Source organism: Homarus americanus, unplaced genomic scaffold (assembly GCF_018991925.1).
Source record: "Homarus americanus isolate GMGI-L3 unplaced genomic scaffold, GMGI_Hamer_2.0 scaffold16836, whole genome shotgun sequence".
In the NCBI taxonomy this organism is placed as follows: Eukaryota; Metazoa; Arthropoda; class Malacostraca; order Decapoda; family Nephropidae; genus Homarus; species Homarus americanus.
This window is the reverse complement of record NW_024720513.1, coordinates 322,073-339,550: the sequence shown is the minus strand read 5'-3', so window position 1 is coordinate 339,550 and position 17,478 is coordinate 322,073. Positions and strand designations below refer to the sequence as shown.

Genomic DNA, 17,478 nt, shown 5'->3' with positions numbered 1-17,478 from the left:
TATCTATGAGGATGGGCTGATAGATACTAAAATGGGGAGAGGAGGAGGAAAATGCCCAGGGAGGGGGAGGGGAGGGAGGGGAGGCTTGGAAGGGGACACGTCGCAGGGGTGGGGAGGGAGGGAACAAGAGGAGATCAGGTCAGGTCAGATTACCAAAGGTCAACAGGTTTTACCCCGAGTGTACTGTGATTAAAAACAGGTGTATGTGTGTGTGTGTGTGTGTCTTCTTCTCTCTCTCTCTCTCTCTCTCTCTTCTCTCTTCTCTCTCTCAGATACCGTCTTAAGAATGCGACGGTCAGTGATTGAGAGATACTAAGAGAGAAAGAGGAAGAGACATATAAACTGAGATCAAAAGATAGATGGAGAAAGAAAGAGAAAGAGACAGATCAAGAGAGATAAATGAAGAAGAGAAAGACTGAGAGAGAGAGAGAGGCACAGACCGTCAGATATAGAGATAGAGAAAAGAGACACAGACAAGTAATGAGGAAACGTAAATGGAACCTATTATGACTAACCCCTATTATAATCGATCCCTAATAGAACTAAGTGCCCGATTATAACTGACCCCGATTAGAATTAGACCCTATTAGAACTGTTCTCACTACCACTGGTCCCTATTAGAACTCAAAGTCCCTAATAGAACTAAGGTCCCTATTATAACTGGGTCCCTATATAACTGGGTCCCTATTAGAACTAAGGTCCCCATATAACTGGGTCCCTATTAGAACTGGGTCCCTTATTAGAACTAAGGTCCCTATTATAACTGTCCTATTATAATCGGTCCTATTATAACTGGGTCCCTATTAGAACTAAGGTCCCTATTATAACATACACCAACACTAAAAGATCCTCCCATTGTCTTTCCACTCAACTGAACTCCTACCTAGAGAACAGGACAAGGTCAATTAACCTCAAGTCTCGGCACCTCAATTAAAACGCCATTAATTAACCACTGTCTATTACGTGGTATAAGTGACGTCACACCTAAATAACCCCGTCTAATTTAACCATCTAGGAGACAGAAATAAAGGGTAATATGACGTATTATTTGAGATTCTGTGAGTGTTAGTCGGAGATGGTAAATACTGTAGCTATGTGAGTTTTGTGAGTATTTTGTGAGTAATGAGGGTAGAGTGGTGGTGGTGGGTGGGTGGGTGGAGATGGTCGCTTTCAATGAGGTGATGTCGTGATTCGCCTCTCTCCTTCCCTCGCCCGTCCATCATAGAAAACCAAGTATTTCAGGTGGGTGGCGGGATAATTTTCAGGGGTGACTATGTTAGAAGGAGCAGCGCCCCACACACACCCCCTCCATCACCTTCCTCTCAACTCCAACCAACCCTTCCCAACCCCACACACCACCCCTCTCAACCCCACACTCCCACCATCCCAACCCCACACCACCCCTCTCAGCCCCACACTCCCACTCACATCCCAACCCCACACCACCCCTCTCAGCCCCACACACCCCACCATCCCAACCCCACACCACTCTGCCTCACACACTCCCACCACCCTACCCCACACCACTCCTCTCAGCCCCACACATCCCACCACCCCAACCCCACACCACCCCTCTCAGCCCCAACACTCCCACCACCCCAACCCCACACCACTCCCTCTCAGCCCCACACACTCCCACCACCCCAACCCCACACCATCCCCTCAGCCCCACACACCTCCCACCACCCAAACCCCACACCATCCCCTCTCAGCCCCACACACTCCCACCATCCCAACCCCACACCCCCTCTCAGCCCCACACACTCCCCCTCATCCAAACCCCACACCACCCAACTAAAGCTTCCAAACCAAAAGCAATAGTAAGATAGATGATGATAATAAAAATAATAATAATAATAATAATAATAATAATAAACAATAATAATAATAATAATAATAACAATAATAATATAATAAAAAAACAATAATAATAATAATAATAATAATAAAAACAATAATAACAATAATAATAATAATAATAAAAACAATAATAATAATAATAATATAAATAATAATAATAATAATAATAATAATAATAATAATAATAATAATAATAATAATAAGACCATGTATGTGTTTCGTCTCCGTTTCTTGGTTATTTGTAGAGATGTTGTGAGAGAGAGAGAAAAGAGAGTTAAATTAAACGGAAAGTGAAAAGACACGGTGGGATAATAAAGATAGAGAGAGAAAGAGAGAAACAGTAAAAGTAATATACAGTCACCTAGAGAAAGGGAGAGAAATAAAAGAAAGAGAAATTCGTCTTTGTCTCCTCGGTATGAATGCCAAGCTTCGTCAGCCTGCTCCAGTCCTCTCTCTCTCTCTCTCTCTCTCTCTCTCTCTCTCTCTCTCTCTATAACTACCATTTTTTATAAACATACTTATAAGTTTTCACACACACACACACACCCACCCACACACACACACACAACACACACACACACACACACACACACACACACAACACACACACACACACACTTATAGAGACACACAGTCAGACGGACACACACACTGGCCAGGTAACTATGAGAAGAACTTGTAGTTATAATCATTAACATTTTCCCCACTTACACAAAATGTGCCTTGTTAAAAACACCCAAGAATGTGTGTGTGTGGGGGTGTGGGGGTGTGTGTGTGTGGTGTGTGTGTGGGGTGTGTGTGTGGGGGTGTGTGTGGAGGTGTGTGTGTGGAGGGTGTGTGTGTGTGTGGAGGTGTGTGTGTGTGGGGGTGTGTGTGGGGGGGTGTGTGTGTGTGTGTGGGGGTGTGTGTGTGTGTGTGGGGTGTGTGTGTGTGGGGGTGTGTGGGGGGTGTGGTGGGTGTGTGTGTGTGGAGGGTGTGTGTGTGTGTGGGGGTGTGTGTGTGTGGGGGGCGGTGTGTGTGTGGGGGGTGTGGGTGGGTGTGTGTATGTGTTTCTCGTTTGAAAACAACTATTTTCTCGAGGGTGAGAATAACCCCTCCCTCCTCTTCTCCTACCTCTCCCCTCCCTCTCCCTCCTCCTCCTCTTTCCTACCTCTCCTCCCTCCCTCCCTCCTCCTCCTCTTCCTACCTTCTCCCCTCCCTCCTCCCTCCTCCTTTTCCTACCTCTCCTCCCTACCTCCTCCTCCTCTTCTACCTCCTCCTCCCTCCCCCCCTCCTCCCTCCTCCTCTTCCTACACCTCCCCTCCCTCCTCCTCCTCCTTCTTCCTCTCTCCCCCCTTCTTCCTCCTCTTCCCTACCTCTCCCCTCTCCTCCCTCCTCCTCCTCCCTCCTACCCCTCTCCCCTCCCTCCTCCTCCTCCCTCCTCCCTCCTCTCTCCCTCCTCCTCCTCCTCCCTTCTTCCCTACTCTTCTCCCTTCCCCCTCCCTCCTCCCTCCCTCCCTCCTCCTCCTCTTCCTACCTCTCCCCTCCTCTCCTCCTTCCCTCCTCTCCTACCCTCTCTCTCCCTCCCCTCCTCCTCCTCCCTCTTCTCCTCCTTCTCTCCCTCCCTCCCTCCTCCCTCCTTCTTCCCTACCTCTCTCTCCTCCCTCCTCCTCCTCCTCCTCTTCCTCACCTCCCTCCCTCCCTCCTCCTTCTTCTTCCTATTCTCCCTCCCTCCTCCTCCTCCTCTTCCTACCTCTCCCTCCCTCCCTCCTCCTCCTCCTTCCTACCTTCCTCCCTCCTCCTCCCTCCTCCTCTTCCTACCTCTCCCCTCCCTCCTCCCTCCTCCTCCCTCCCTCTTCCCTACCTCTCCCTCCCTCCTCCTCCTCTTCCTACCCTCTTCCCTCCCTCCTCCTCCTCCTCTTCCTACCTCTCCCTCCCTCCCTCCTCCTCCTCCCTCCTCTCCCCTCCTCCCTCCCTCTCCCCTCCTCCTCCTCCTCTTCCTACCTCTCCCCTCCTCCTCCTCCTCCTCTTCCTACCTTCCTCCCTCCTCTCCCTCCTCCTCCCTCTCCTCTTCTTCACCTCTCCTCCCTCCTCCTCCTCCTCTTCCCTACCTCTCTCCCTCCCTCCTCCTCCTACCTTCCGACAATGACCATGACTGTGGTAAGAGTCCAGCGGCAGCGGCGGCGGAGAGGCAGTGATGGCAAGCGGACGAACGAATGCCGGGAGAAGGTGGACAGACAGACGGACGGACGGACGGATGGACGTAGAGATGGACGGAGAGAGAGGAGAGGAGAGGAGAGGAGAGAGACGGAGGAGACGAGAGAACAGCGAGGAAATGCAGGAGGAAGAGGACGGGAGGAGAGGAAATGCAGGAGTGAAGAGGACGGGAGGAGAGGAAAGGACGAACGGAAGGAGAAGACGGAGAGAGACGGGAGGATAAGAGAAGGAGAGACGTGAGAGAGGAGGTGAGCAGGAGGAGGCCAAGCTCGTGTGTGAACGGCGGGTTTGTGGCATAATTTGTTGCTGCGGTTCCGACATGACTGTGGCGGTGCAGGAAGTGTACAGTAGTGCAAGATGGTCCTCCCTCCCCTCCTCCCCCTCCTCCTCCTGCTTCTTCTTCTCAACTCCTCTTCTTCTTCTCCTCCTTTCCTCCCTCTCCCCTCCTCCTCCCCCTCCTCCTCCTCCCTCCCTCTTCCTGCTGCTTCTTCACTACCGACATCCTCCTCCTCCTCCCTCCCGCTTCTTCTTCCTTCCAACCTCCTCTTCTTCTTCTCTCCTCCTCTTCCTCCTCCCCTCCTCCTCCTCCTCCTCCTCCCTCCTCCTCCCTCCTCCTCCTCCTCCTCCCTCCTCCTCCTCCTCCTTCTTTCCAACTCCTCTTCTTCTTTCTCCTCCCTCCCCCCTCCTCCTCCTCCTCCTCCTCCTCCCATTGTGGAGAAAATTAGTCATAATGGTGGAGGAAGACGATAGTTTCCCGCCACTAGCCACTTCCTGACGCTGCTGACACTGCTGACCATGGCTGACGCTGCTGACCATGGCTGACGCTGTGCTGACCATGGCTGACACTGCTGACCATGGCCATGACACACTGACTTTAACCTACGCTACTGACCATGGCTGACACTCTGACCATGGCTGACGCTGCTGACCATGACTGACACACCGGGAATTTACCCTCCACATCCTGTTTAAGACGCCCCATTGGGACCTACGGCACCTGGAGACAGACAGACAGACAGACAGACAGAGATAGACACAGACAGAAACAAGAGAAAGAGAAGGGAGAGACAAGAATAGATAGATAGATAGATAGATAGATAGATTATAAAAACCAAAACACGCAGAGAAAAGTGTGAAATACCCACTCCTCTCGAATCCACATCAGATAAAATATGTCATCTTAAGTAGGAAAAGTCCATTGGGGAAAAGTCCATTGGGGAAAAAGTCCATTGGGGAAAAGTCCATTGGGGAAAAAGTCCATTGGGGAAAAAGTCCATTGGGGAAAAAGTCCATTGAGGAAAAGTCCATTGGGGAAAAAGTCCATTAGGGAAAAGTCCATTAGAAAAAGTCCATTGGGGAAAAGTCCATTGGGGAAAAAGTCCATTGGGGAAAAAAGTCCATTGAAGGAAAAATCCATTGTGAAAAAAGTCCATTGGAGGAAAAGTCCATTGGAGGAAAAGTCCATTGGAAAAGTCCATTGGGAAAAAGTCCATTGGGAAAAAGTCCATTGGGGAAAAAGTCCATTGGGGAAAAAAGTCCATTGGAGAAAAAATCCATTGAGGAAAAGTCCATTGAGAAAAGTCCATTAGGGAAAAAGTCCATTGGGGAAAAAGTCCACAGGGAAATCCATTGGGGAAAAAGTCCATTGGGAAAAAGTCCACATGAAAGTCCATTAGAAAAAAGTCCATTGGGAAAAAGTTCATTAGGAAAAAAGTCCATTGGGGAAAAAAAAGTCCATTGGGGAAAAAGTCCATTGGAAAAAAAGTCCATTGGAGGAAAAGTCCATTAAAAAGTCCATTGGGGAAAAAGTCCATTGGGGAAAGTCCATTGGAGGAAAAGTCCATTGGGGAAAAAGTCCATTGGAAAAAAGTCCATTGGGGAAAAGTCCATTGGGGAAAACCATTGAGGAAAGTCCATTGGGAAAAGTCCATTGGGGAAAAAGTCCATTGGGGAAAAATCCATTGGAAAAGTCCATTGGAGGAAAAGTCCATTGGGGAAAAGTCCATTGGGGAAAAGTCCATTGGGGAAAAAGTCCATTGGAGGAAAAGTCCATTAAAAAGTCCATTGTGAAAAAAGTCCATTGGGGAAAAAGTCCATTGGAGAAAAAGTCCATTGGAGGAAAAGTCAATTGGGAAAAAAGTCCATTGGGGAAAAAGTCCATTGGGGAAAAAAAGTCCATTGGGGAAAAAGCTCGACAGGTTAAAGGAAAGTCCATATGAAGGAAAGTTCCGGAAATCTTACTTCGGTTTCTGAGTCCTTTATCTCTCGTCACCAAGGGGAACACAAGGGTCTGAAACCCCTTATAAATGTGGACTGAAGAAGACGTCACTAAAAAAAAAAAAACTCGAGGAAAAACACTGATTTGAATTTGATTTCAACCTGACACAAAAATAACAAAAGACAATTAAGAAGAATAACCAGAGGAACGAAACCCCAAAGTGTAAGTAAGAGAGGGGGGTGAGGGGGTGAGGGGTGGGGGGGGACGGACAGGAGGGGGGTAAGAGGGGTGAGGGGGAGGCATGGGGGCGAGACAGGGAGGGGGTAAGAGGAGGGAAAGAGGGGGGTGAGGGGTGAGGGTATGGGGGCAGACAGAGGGAAGAGGAGGTAAGAGGGGGGTGAGGGGGGTGAGGGATGGGGGTTGGGGACGAGACAGGGGAGGGGGTAAGAGGAGGGGTAAGAGGGGGTGAGGGGGTGAGGGGTGGGTTGGGGACGAGACAGGGAGGGGGGGAAGAGGAGGGTAAAGAGGGGGGGTGAGGGGTGAGGGTATGGGGTTGGGGGAGAGACAGGAGGGGGTAGAGGAGGGTAAGAGGGGGGGTGAGGGGGGGTGAGGGTATAAGAGGGGACGAGACAGGGGAGGGGGGGTAAGAGAGGGTAAGAGGGGTGAGGGGGTGGGAGTATGGGGTTGGGGACGAGACAGGGAGGGGGGTAAGAGGAGGGCAAGAGAGGGGTGGGGATGGGGGTACAAAAAAAAAACAACAAAAAAAAAAAAAAGAGGGGTAAGAGGGGGTGAGGGGTGGGAGATGGGGTTGGACGAGACAGGGAGGGGGGGAAGAGGAGGGGTAAGAGGGGGGTGAGGGGGTGAGTAGGGGTTGGGGGCGAGGAGGGGAGAGGGGGTAAGAGGAGGGGTAAGAGGAGAGGGGGGGGTGAGGTGGGGTGGGGTATGGGGGGGTTTAGACAGGGAGGGGGTAAGAGGAGGGGGGGTAAGAGGGGGTGGAGGGGTGAGGTAAGGGGTTGGGGGCGAGACAGGAGGGGGGGGGGAGGAGGGGTAAGAGGGGGGAAGGGGTGGGAGTATGGGGTTGGGGACGAGACAGGGAGGGGGGGTAAGAGGAGGGGAAGAGGGGGTGGGGGTGGGAGAAGGGGTTGGGGACGAGACAGGGGAAGGGGTAAGAGGAGGGGCAGAGGGGTGAGGGGTGGGAGATGGGGTTGGGGCGAGACAGGAGGGGGGTAAGAGGAGGGAAGAGGGGTGAGGGGGTGGGAGTATGGGGTGGGGACGAGACAGGGAAGGGGGGTAAGAGGAGGGTAAGAGGGGGGGTGAGGGGTGGGAGAGTGGGGTTGGGGGCGAGACAGGGAGGGGGGGTAAGAGGAGGAAAAACAAGGGGTAAGGAGGGAGGGGGGTGAGGGGTGGGAGAAGGGGTTGGGAGAGACAGGGGAGGGGGGGGTGGAGGAGGGGTAAGAGGGGGTGGAGGGGTGGGAGAAGGGGTTGGGGAGAGACAGGGAGGGGGGGGTAAGAGGAGGGGTAAGAGGGGGGTGGAGGGGTGGGGAGGCAGGGGTTGGGGAGAGACAGGGGAGGGGGTAAGAGGAGGGCAAGGGGGGGGGGTGAGGGGTGAGTATGGGGTTGGGGACGAGACAGGGGAAGGGGTAAGAGGAGGGTAAGGGGGTGAGGGGGTGGGAGATGGGGTTGGGGCGAGACAGGGGGGGTAAGAGGAGGGGTAAGAGGGGGGTGAGGGGGTGAGGATGGGTTTGGGGCGAGACAGGGAGGGGGGGTAAGAGGAGGGGTGGTGAATCGCCTGTTGGATAAAGAACATAACACAACACGAGTATAACACCGGAATTACTTGGTCACGCACCAGTGGAGGCTTATTTCTCCCGACCACCGCAGCCACACCAGCCGCCACCTCACGTCTATACCTTCCTGGCGTCTATATCTGACGTCCATACCTGGCTCCTGGCGTCTATATCTGACCCTGTGCCCTCTATTGGCTCCGGCGTCTATACCTGGCTACTGGTGTCCATACCCGGCTACTGGCGTTTATACCTGGCTCCGGCGTCTATACCTGGCGTCTATACCTGGCTCCCGGCGTCTACATCTGACTCTATACCCGGCGTCTATACCTGGCTCGGCGTCTATATTCGACGTCTATACCGCCCCTGGCGTCTACATTCGACGTCTATACCTGACTCCTGGCGTCAATATCTGACGTCTATCGACCTGCCTCTATACCTGGCTCTGGTGTCTATACCTGCTACGGCGTCTATACCTCGCCCCGCGTCTATATTGGCGTTATACCTGCTCCTGGCGTCCATACCGCGTCTATACCCGGCTCCCGGCGCATATTCCGACGTCCATACCGCTCTGCCCATACCCGGCGTCTATACCTGGCTCCGCGTCCATACCTGGCTCCCGGCGTCTATACCCGGCGTCTATAACCGGCGTCTATACCTGGCGTCCATAACTGGCGTCTACGTCTATACCGCCCTGGCGCGTCTATACTGGCCCGCGTCTATACCTGGCTCCTGACGTCTATATCTGGCCTCCAAAACCTCACAAGTTAAATATTATCCTCCTAACTTGTGATTCTCAAAAGTTCCTGTTAATGTTCCTTCCTTAACTGTAGACGTGAAAAATAACCCTAACTCATTTACTCAGACCTCCAGTACAGATAAGGTGAACAAAATGGCGTCTATGTGAGCTGAGGACTGAACTTTATGGCAGCAAAACAGGTTATGGTAGACAGTTAATGGAATAAAGTCACCAGTATCGTCACAAATCACATGTGTTCTTACGTCACCAATAACGTCACAAATCACAATCTTACGTCACCATTCACTTAAGAATATAAATATAAGCCTAAACAGCTTAACACTCAAATATAAAAAGCTAAAATTATTAACCAAAATAATATAATTATTAAAACCAGAATAAAACAATCACATAATCATTACACAAAAAGCTATAATCGCTAATATCCTCAAATGAAAACCCATTGAAGACAGCTAAACAGACAGCTATAACACTCACAGGATAAACTAGCTTTGGATTTGGCGCGAAATACGACACCGTGGGCAAAGCAATACCAAGTAAATAAATCGATTATAGTTTTCCTACATAAACCAGAATAAACTATAAAAAAATTAATTAATGTTGTGAATAAATTATCTCTAGAGAAGTAAAATGATAGCTTAACATGTGAGAGAGAGAGAGAGAGAGAGAGAGAGAGAGAGAGAAGTGTGTGTGGCGTGTGGGTGTGTTGTGATGTGGCAACAGTGTGAGCTGTGAGGTGAGGAGATGAGAGGAGCCAAGAAACCACAACTCTCTCTCAACAAGTTATCACAGAAGCTATCCACCTGTTCCTTCAATCACCATTCCACTTGTTCCTTCAATCACCGCATTCCAACTTGTTCCTTCAATCACCACATTCCATTTGTCCCATCAATTACCACATTCCACTTTACTTAATCCTTCAATCACCACATTCCACTTGTTCTTCAATCACCACATTCCAACTTGTTCCTTCAATCACCACATTCCACTTGCTCCTTCAATCACTGCATTCCACTTGTTCCTCAATCACCGCATTCCAACTTGTTCCTTCAATCACCACATTCCACTTGTTCCTTCAATCACCACATTCCAACTTGTTCTTCAATCACCACATTCCACTTGCTCCTCTCAATCACCGCATTCCAACTTGTCCTTCAATCACCACATTCCACTTGCTCCTCAATCACCACATTCCAACTTGTTCCTTCAATCACCACATTCCACTTGTTCCTTCAATCACCACATTCCACTTGTTCCATCAATCACCACATTCCACTTGTTCCTTCAATCACATTCCACTTGTCTCAGAATGTCCTGGTCACTTTCACACTTTGTATTATGTGTGTGTGTGTATGTGTGTGTGTGTGTGTGTGTGTGTATCATTATGTCTCGGTTAAGTGTCTCTCAGTAATGTCTCTCACTCAGGTCTCTCAAAACCGGGGAGTCGAGGTGGATCACTTCCGACCACTGCGTTGAAGCCACCTCCCTCTCTCTCTCACACGTCTATTGATAAATGTAATTAATGGTATTTATCTATCTATCTATTTATAACATTAATACATAAATAGAATAATGACAAAAGAGAGAGAGAGATAAACAATAAACTCCCTCATCAGACACCATTGTTTACACTCTAGTATATAAACAACCACTCTCATCTGCAATGGGGTGGGAAGGTGTGGGGGGTAGGGGTGGGGGGGGGGTGTGGGGGGTGGGGGTGGGGAGGTGGGGGGTGTGGGGAGGTGGAGGAGGTGTTGGTATTTGGGGCGGCTTTGGGGTGGATGTAATGGGAGGTGAGGTGGGGCTGTATATGTGTGGGGTGGATGAGGCAGCATCAACACACACACACGCACACACACACACACACACACACACACACACACACACACACCTGATGTTTAATGCACCTGTTTTATTTTTCCGATATTTGAAAGAGAGATGTTTTAAAAGTCCCCCATCCCCACCCTCCTTCCCTAATGTGGGCGTGAGGCTCTTCCCCACCACACCCCTCCCTACGCCCCCACCCACACTGTCCACTACTTCCACACAAAGGGGGCAGCGCTAGCACTCGTCTCACCCCCGCGTTATTTTCATTGTGTTCGGACGATGTTCATTAACCCATATTATTAATCTGTTCCGTCTCGTACAACACCTTCCACGGAGTCATTGTTAACAAGGCGAGTCATATGTTGACCTGGAGTGAAATGGAGCCTTGTTTCGTGTAGAGGAGCGGCTCACTACTCATTTTCTTTTGTGCTTGCACTGGCGGGGGTCATCCATGAGCCCACTGAGGTACCGTTACTGATTTGTACCGATAACAGAAGCTGGCGGACGCTTTACCCAAACACCGACATCTCAAGAGTAAGGCCTCTCGTCTTCTCCCAGTTAAAACGATCGTAATTGGTATCTAAAAATTAGCGTGTGTGTTTTGCAATTAATCTGGAGCATTTATGGTGGAGGAGAAGGAGAGAGGCTGTGTTGAGTGCCGAGCGGCACCTAGCGGCGAGCGGCGGATAATGGTCGGCCATGTTGTTAGCCTGGGCGACCAGTGATGAATGCGTCGGCCAGTGGACCCTCAGACACCGCGCACCGACACACACTCACACGCTCCCACATTTCGCTTGATTGAGCTGAATTGGCTATTATGGATAAAATACCCAGTGCTAGGATTGGTGGAGGGAGAGGAATACGCCATGTGCAAGTGAAACGAAGTGATGGGACCAGTCAGGCTCATATTTTACCGAGGAGTATGAGGACTCTGCATCGCGTATCCTAAGATGGCGAGACCGGTCGGCCCCGACCAGCCAGGATAATGGCGCTCTGTGAAACAGGCCGCAGCAAAATGCGAATATTGTGGGCTGGAGCTGGCGGCCCTGCTGGGCTGTGCGGGGAACGTAGGCCCACAGTACCAGCCCTGATGACTGTCAGGTCACCTCGCTGGCGGGCACCGACCTCGTCGCCCTCCTCTGTCGACTACGAACCATCAACAGTGAACTGACCCCACCAACTTCAGCATGATCCCCACCAGGAACACCGTCAAGCCCAGGATTGAGTAGTGACGTCCCTTCCAAAGTGCGCTACAGAACAAGAGTTCTGGAGGCTGCGAGAGTTGCAGGAGCTCGATATAGAGTACTGCAAGATCGGTGAGGTCCTGCGGGAGGCGTTCATAGGCCCCGCCAACCTCAGGAACCTCACGCTGAGGACCTACAACACCGACTGGTCCGCCATGACCCTCAAGATCGCCAACGACGCCTTCAGAGAGCAGAGAACCTGGAAAGGCTGGACCTGGGGACAACAACATCTGACGCTGCCCCGGCACCTCTGCCACCTGGAAAATCTCAGGCTCCTCAATCTGTCCAGAAACAAACTACAAGACGTACAGTTCTCAGTTTCAGCAAGAGGAGTATATATGCGCCGGGCTACGGTCCGACGTGTCCTTCAACCACTTAGTGAGTGTTCCGGCATTTGCATTTGCAGCGCTCAAAACTTGCAATACTCAACATGAGTCTGAATGGCATTAGCAAACTGGAGGACAAGGCCTTTGGTATGTACCCCTGGAAGTGTTGGACCTGTCGGGAACTTGTTGACTGCGCCACCACCTGAACTCTTCCAGGAGAACAAGAGACTCACCAAGTTGTGTATCAGGAACAACTCGGTGAGTGTCTTGGCCCCGCTCTTCACGGCCTCAGCCCCTGCTGGAGCTGAGCTCACAGACAACCAGCTCACCAACACCTGGCCAATTCAGAGACCTTCACCGATCTGTTGAGACTCGCCAGCCTCGATCTGTCTAACAACAGAATCACCAGACTCGATGCTGCCGTTTCGTGACCTGACCAACCTGCGAGTGTTAAAATTACAGCAGAATATGATAGAAACAATTTCAGATAACACGTCAGTGGACTGTTTAGATTACACACGTTAGTGCTGTCTGATAACAGAGTCAAAGTGATCAGTGATAAGACTCTGGGTCTAATCGGCCTGCAGGTGTTAAAGTTGGATAACAATGAAGGTTCAGCGTGGATAGCCACGCCCTCACTAACTCCACAGAGCTGCAGGAGTTGGAGCTGAGTCACAACTACCTACAGGACGTGCCCAAGTTGGTGCAGAGTTTGGCCTCGCTCAGAACCCCCGACCTGAGCGGTAATCATGGTCATATCAGCAACAGTTCCTTTACCGACCTGCACCACCTCAGTGCCCTAAAACTGGCCGCTAACGTGGTGGAGAATATCACTAAGAGTGTTAAGAACCTGCCAGCCCTCCAAGTCCTGGATCTGGGCAGCAATAAATTCACACGATAGAGAACGGTGCTTTGACAATAACAAACACCTGGAGGCCATCAGGCTAGACAATAATGTGTTGACAAACGTTCATGGTCTGTTTTCTGATTTACCAAACCTTCAGTGGCTCAACTTGTCCAAAAATCACCTGAGTTGTTTGACTACGCCTTTATCCCCAGGGACTCAAGTACCTAGACCTGCCCAAATTTTATCAATGAACTTGGAAATTATTTTGAGATAGAGAGTCAACTAAACCTGATGATAATTGATGCCAGTTTTAAAGTTGTCAGACATTAGTGCCAGTTCAGTGCCAGATAGTGTGGAGATCCTCCTTCCTGAACAACAACCTCATCTCCAGGGTACAGCCATACGCCTTCTTCAAAAAAAAAAATCTCACCGTGTCGATCTCTTCGCTAACAAGATCAAGAATATTGATCAGAACGCCCTGAGGCTGTCTTAATGGATCCTCACGTGACCTTCCCTGAGTTCTACCTGGGTGGGAACCCTGTCGAGTGTGACTGCACGATGGAGTGGCTGCAGACCATCAACAGCCTGGAGGAGACCAGACAACACCCCACAGTGATCGACCTGACAGCATCAACTGTAGACTCCATGAACAACAACGCCGTGATCCCCTGCTGGAGGCACAGAAACTGCAGTTCCTCTGTGAGTACGAGTCGCACTGCTTTGCCTCTGTCACTGCTGCGACTTCGACGCCTGTGATTGTGAGATGACCTGTCCCACCATAACTGTACTTGTTTCCACGACGAGTCTTGGGCGCCAATATCGTCGACTGCTCGCTGGCTGGCTATGACGCTGTGCCCGACAGGATACCAATGGATTCTTCTGAAGTGTACCGGACGGTAATGACCTGACTCCCTCTCCAGCCACACGTTCATCGGCAGAAAAAATCTCAAAGTGCTCTACCTGAACGACAGCAAAGGAGGTTATTCACAACAGAACGTTCAACGGTCTGAAACTGCTTGAAACCCTCCACTTGGAACGTAATTATATCAAGGAACTCAAAGGTTACGAGTTTGAGCATCTTACCCTTTACGTGAATTGTATTTACATAGTAATGAGTTGTTTTACATACAGAACGCAACATTCTTAACCCTGTCTCTCTGAGGTGCTGAGGTTAGATGATAATCGTCTCAAAACATTCCCAGCCAACATGTTCCTGAAGAATCCACCCACTCCCTCCACCCAGAGCGACAACCCCTGGCGCTGTGACTGTGACGAGCTGAGGACATCCAGACATGGCTGCAGGGCCCGGCAGGATGCTCAAGGACGCTGACAAGATCTTCTGCTCTCTTAACAGGTCAGTCGAGGTGATGGCACAAGTGTCTACCTTCAACCTCTCCTGCAACAACGAGACGGAGACGACCACCTAAGACACGAGGCCTACGGACTACGTCTTCCTGCCCACCATCACCCTCGGATTCATGCGTCCTTCACCACCATCACCCTCATCATCTTCTGCAACAGAACCGCATGAGGGTGTGGTCACCCAAGTATGGGTCAGGCTCTCTACAGGAGCGAGTACGAGGGAGATACAGATAAAGCCTTCGACGCCTTCGTCAGTTACAGCTCCAAAGACGAAGTGTTCGTGACACAGATTCTGGCGCCAGAGCGAGCGCGGCAGCCCGCCTACAAGCTTTGTCTCCACTACCGAGATTCTTCCCGTCGGCGCCTACATCACCGACACCATCCTCAGCGCTGTGGAGACCAGCAAGCGCACCATATTAATATTATCAGAAAACCTTATCAAATCAGAATGGTGTCGCTTCGAGTTCCGCTCAGCGACCATAAGTACTCAAGGACCGGCGGCGGCGACTTATTGTCATCCTGCTGGGCGATGTCCCCCAGAGAGACCTGGACCCGGACATCCGACTCTACCTTAAGACAAACACGTACCTCAAGTGGGGGCGACACTCACTTCTGGGAAAAATTAAAATTCGCCATGCCCGATGCTCAGCCTCCCACGAGGAACCACCAGCTGCACGCCCTGGCGGCCCAGCAGCAGCCGGGGCCCAGACCCGTCCTCCACATGTAGCAGACACACACACACACACACACAAGTAACTCCGCCAGCCAGTACAAGTGTCACCTGCAGCAGCACGCCCTACATCATCCTCCGCTGACACAGAGACAGGCTGCAGCGCCCCACCGTGATGGCCGCCAGATATCAACAGCACCATCAACAAGAGCCAAGCGCCTCAACCTCAACTGATACCACATTTCTCCTTGACAAGTAAAAATATGGGACAATGTATATTCCTACACTTGATGCTCTGGGTAGCCCAAGTAATGCAGCTCATGCAGCTGACCAAGACGTGGGCCGCTGGGGCAGAGGACGGCCACAACAGCTGCAGGACCTGTGTGTTGTCCCTGACCCCAGCCAGGCCAAGCAGGCGAGCAGCGACACCTGTCTGACAAGGCGGATAAGATCTGTCCCCAACACCACCACCTCCTCCTGGGACACTCCACACCTCCCTCCTCCTCCCTCCCTCCCTCCTGCTACCCGTGTACTATCACCCTGGGTCACCCACACCCCTCCTACACCCTCGAGTGAGGATCAGGGAGGGGCTGTGCCACCTCCTGCCCAGTGTGTGAGACAGGTATGACCCCCTCCTCGTCAGTCCAGGATACGATGCTGACCCACATCCTACCTAACCCAGTGTGGGAGAGGGTTAACCACACCCTACTGCCTAAGCCCAGGATAGGATGGTGACCACATCCTACCCAGTCAGCCCGCCCTGGTGCATGGGGCTGACCAAAGATGAACCACCATAACCAGCGCTGACCGCCGCCTACCCCGCCAGGTGTTCAGTGTTTACCCACAATATCTGACAGGACACTTGCATATATTCCTGATTTTAAATTTTTATCCTATGTAGAAAATTACTTTGTTGTGCTGTGAACAAATTAAAAAATTATATTATGTAATTTAAAAAAACGAACGAGAATTGATCAAGAAAATTTAATAAAGAATAATAATAATCCTTTCTGCTGTGAATGTGTTGAAAAATTCATATAACAATTTTATGGAAACTTATCATAAAACTTTGGAAATAATTGTGTACTTGATGAAATAAATTAATGAACTTTATGTATTATTATTAATACAAGTTTTTCAATGACAAGAAAAATTATGAATATTTCTAAATATATTTATATCGGTACCTTGATAAGATCTGAATATAGTTTAAAAATTATGGAATAGAAACAATACCAACGAAAGATGTCAAATTATTTTTAACGTGACTTAATAGTGAAGATTAAATGTGGTAATTATCGGTCAAATTTGTTAATGAATGTGTAGTGTTGATAATACTGGACGATAATTATATATACAAATTATCTTAATAATTACAAGAGAATGAACGAGGAAAATATTTGAATAATAATGTAATGAAATTAAATAATAAATGTAAAAAAAACTGAGGGCAGAATATAGTGAGTGTTTGACGACCAGATCTATTACCCACCAATAATTAAAGTGAATAAGAAAAATTAAAAGACGAAAACTTAAGAAAATTGTATTAATAATAATACCTGATTTTGTTTAATCTATTTACTGAAGAAAAGGATGAAAATTACCGCAATGATGATTTTAAATATTTACAAAAAGAAAATCTTTACTTGAAATAATAAATAATTCCATAATTTTGTTGTTGAGAATATTGATAATAATTATTCTTTATAACAGCGAGTTGTTGGTAAGAAAACTAGTTGAAAGTCTTGTAGATAGAGCTGAATACTGACACCCCCAGACGCGACGGTGTTGGGACTCCGCTGTAAGTGCTGTATCAATGCTGAAAGGGCTGTAAGTGCTGTATCAGCTGCTGCAACAGTTGTATCAGTGCTGGAAGGACTGTAACCGTGCTGTTATATAGAGCTGTGACGGTGTTGTTAAGAGACCGGCCATTAACCGTACTGGAAACCCTCGCAATGAAGTGACGACGACAGTGGCATTTAGCAGTGATATAAATAAATAGTAAAACAATAAACAAACAAACTACAGTGATAATAGTGAACTTTATAATAAAATAGAACTCATTAGTGGAAGAGTGAGAGGTAGAGAGAGCACCTCCCTCACACTATATAACTCTCCCTCGTTCGTATATATTACCACATCCATCTTTGCTTCTGTACATTGTGTATGTGGGCTTAAACCATTTGTCTGTATATAGTTATTATTATTATTATTATTATTACTATCATTATTATTTACCTGCATTACAATATTATCTAAAACTGCCCTGGTTTTGTTAAGCTTTTTCCTTTGTTATTGCTTGTCTAGTCAATGAAAATGTTATTATTATTATTATATTGAAGCGGTATGTGATAATTAAGATTTCTTCTGTTTTTTTCTTAGGA

At 49.2% G+C, this 17,478-nt stretch overlaps 1 pseudogene; it reads left to right on the top strand.

Annotated features, from left to right (window-relative positions):
• Positions 1 to 3,984: 3,984 nt before the first annotated feature.
• LOC121860562 lies at positions 3,985 to 15,179 on the top strand (annotated as a pseudogene).
• Positions 15,180 to 17,478: the final 2,299 nt, after the last annotated feature.